We start from the raw sequence: 3,494 nt of genomic DNA on the forward strand, positions 1-3,494 counted from the left end.
AGAGTAGAGTTGAATTCCCCTACATGTGACTGTCCTCAAGGCCCTCCCATAGACTGGGCATATGACTTATGGAGAGATGGCTTTCCAGCTGCTAGCAAGTAGAGACTAGAACTCTACTGTGCATTACTGCATTAGTGAAGGTATGTGGGAGCTCTTTCCACATCACTGTGATGTGTAACCTGAATTGCCTTCATGTCTCCATCATCCCCTGGGTCCAGGTACCAGTAATAGAGACAGAGGTGAGAATTTTCAGAAAAAAAATTACTGTCCATTAAGACACTAGGCTTATAGCTGATAATAGAATAAAGATACTGATAGATGGGCAACTTTTGATAATGTTAGGGGCTGTAAGTCCCCCAGCATGACACATACAGGCATTGCACAGTATATCCAATGTTCCTAATAATTAACAAAAGTCTTAAAAGTTATAGGCAGAGAAAATTCCAATTTGCAACAACTGAGTTAAAAATTTATATTTCAGCCATTTTTGAGTATTGATTAAACACTCAGTCACCCCAAAACCCCGCCTCACAGACAAACTTGAAGGAGGAGGAAAAGGAGGAGGAGGAGAAGGGAAGAAGGAGAAGGAGAAGGGAAGAAGGAGAAGGAGAAGGAGAAGGAGAAGGAGAAGGAGAAGGAGAAGGAAAGAAGGAGAAGGAGAAGGAAAGAAGGAGAAGGAGAAAGGAGGAGGAGAAGGAAAGAAGGAGAAGGAGGAGGAGAAAGAGAAAGGAGGAGGAGGAGGAAGAGAAAAGAAGGAGGAGGAGGAGAAAAGAAGGAGGAGGAGGAGGAGATCCTTTATCACATTCCAGTGCTCTCAGGGTTCTATTAAGTTGTAGCTTATAAAAATGAAAGCTTTATCCCAGTGATCATCAAACTTACCCACCCATGGGACAGTGGCATTCTGAATCATTTGTTAACTTCATTCTGGACATTGATGAACACGGATGTGTTAAGAACAGGCTCTGAAAGTTTTGGCTATCACACTCTGCATTAGCCCTAAAGTGCATTGTTTTTGTTTTCAATACGTCCTGACCACAATTTCCTCTCCCTGTACTCCTCCCACCCTCCATAACTTCCCCCTCCCCCAGATCTCCTCCTCCTCCTCCTCCTCCTCCTCCTCCTCCTCCACTTCTCTCAATAAAGGAGCAACTCTCCCAGGTATATCCACTGAACACAGCATAGCAAGAGACAAGAAGGCTAGGCATAAGCCCTCATATCAAGGCTGGAAGAGGTGACCCAGTAGGAGGAAAAGGGTCCCAAAAGCAGACAAAAGAGTCAGAGACACTTTCACCTCCACCGTTAGGAGTCCCACAGAAACACCAAGGAACAAACATATCCTAAATGCAGAAGTCCTAGCACAGACCCATGCAGGCTCTATGATTGCTGCTTCAATCCCTACGGGCCCCTATGAGCTCTGCTTAGTTAGACAATGTTTTCCTGGTATCCTCACTCTGTGCTCTCGTTATGGACTCTAACCTCTGTAGGATATAATAATAAATATGTACCCAAAGATAATTAGCAGAATGATTAGCCTTGATAACAAATAACCCACTAGTTCAATATTAAACTCCATTGCTTGAATGATACACCAGATTTTTTGATAAAGTTATGATTTGAATTATGAAGTTATCATTTCAGTTAAATATCAATTTAAGAAATGAGTTTATTGCAAAAGAACTTATTCAGTGGGACTAAAGAACAAGAACGGCAGAATTAAGGGCCCTGGGCTCAGTTAAGAGTTTTCTGCCGATTCAGAGCCTGGAGAAGGAGAGTGATGCAAACCTGATGAGCGCATGCGTGCGCGCACACACACACACACACACACACACACACCCCTTTCTGTTTTGTAACTTGTCTGATCATACCTACATCCTTTGAGTTTCTCCTAAGCTTCTGGAAGTCCCTGTGAAGGTATTAGTGTTGCCTTCTTTACCCTCCACTGTGGTAGAGAGCACTGGTAGTCAGAAGCATCCCAGATGTCCTCTGCTTGGGATATTTCCTCTGGATTCCTGTGCACCAGGGAAGGCCATGGAACCAATTCTCCATTGCACTGCTAGTATATCACCACCTATAAGTTTTGAGACCTTTCCCACATGCTTTTATTTTTTTCTCTTTTGCTAAATAGAGTAGATTCTAAAGACTTAAAAGAAGATGGAGCAGGAAGATGGGCCCTGCCTTGATGCTCAAATGACTGTATGGTACCAAGTCCTTCTGAGCCTGTATGGTGATGTGACAAAAATAAGAAATCAGCATCTGATGCCTTACCTCACTGGTAGTTTGGTCTTGTTAAGCACTTAGCTGCTCTTATTGAGACAACCGTGGAAGGTACTAGAGAGACAGGATGTGTACTGATGGCCCTGGGAGCTAGAGGGTCTGGTAGGCAAGCAAGTGGACGTTGCATGACTCCCAAGTGCAAGTGCTTCACATTGCTTAGAGCCGTGGAGGAAATATATTTACATAAACACAGGCAATCTAAGTCAACAAAAATCTTAAGGGTGTGGAGCTTTGTTGCTTCATAGAGGATGCTAATGCCTCCTTTGGGTCCAGTACAACTGATGTAGCTGAAATCAAGGTGAAAGGCTTTCCAGGGAAAGATCAAAAGAAACTCAAGGGGAGACACTCAGTGCTCCGTTTTTCTTTTCTTTCTTTTTTTTTCTTTTGTTTGTTTTTAGGTTTTATTGTTTTTGTTTGGTTGGTTAGTTTGTTTTGTTTTTTGAAACATTGTTTCTCAGTGTGACTTTGTCTGTCTTGGAACCTGTAGACCAGGCTGGCCTCGAACTCACAGAGATCCTCCTGTCTCTGCCTCCAAGTACTGGGATTAAAGGCATATTCCACCCCTGCCTGGCCCATTTAAAGTTCTTATTCTACAAGTCTCAAGATTTAAAAGTTATTACTGTCAAGCAATGGTTAATGTTAACACAGCCAGTCCTCAAATAGTGTCTATGCTACCCTGATCCAGGTTTCTTCCCAACCCTGGGATCCAGACCTGTGATACAGTCTGGACTCTCATCTGTTGACTCTACACTGCAGGCGAGAGGCCTGAGCTCAACAACCCTGAATTAATGATATGCCTTGCCTTCACTTGGAGGGAAGCCCTGCTCCTGCCCCAGGAAGACTGACCAATGATGCTGATGCTCCTTTATACTTTCCTGTGTAGGAAAACCTCCCAGATTCATACTGATGAGTCTTCCATCGCTGTGGCTTTCATGACTCCTGGCCAAAGTCTGGAGTGCAAATGTTTTATGACTCGTCGATAAGTTCATATGAAAATGTAGCATCCTGTTGTCCATGGTTCTGCACACTCTGGCCACTGCCCCTCCCGAGCTAACATGGGACACTGGTCACACTTTTCCTCCTCACCATTTCTTCCCTTCTCAATTTTGGAGAGTCTCATTCTTTCTTGGCACCTTTCAAGGCATTCTTCTGCTTAGGTCACACCCTTCCCTTCCCTTCCCTTCCCTTCCCTTCCCTTCCCTTCCCTTCCCTTCCCTTCC

This window comes from Mus caroli, chromosome 13 (genome assembly GCF_900094665.2).
Source record: "Mus caroli chromosome 13, CAROLI_EIJ_v1.1, whole genome shotgun sequence".
Taxonomy (NCBI): domain Eukaryota; kingdom Metazoa; phylum Chordata; class Mammalia; order Rodentia; family Muridae; genus Mus; species Mus caroli.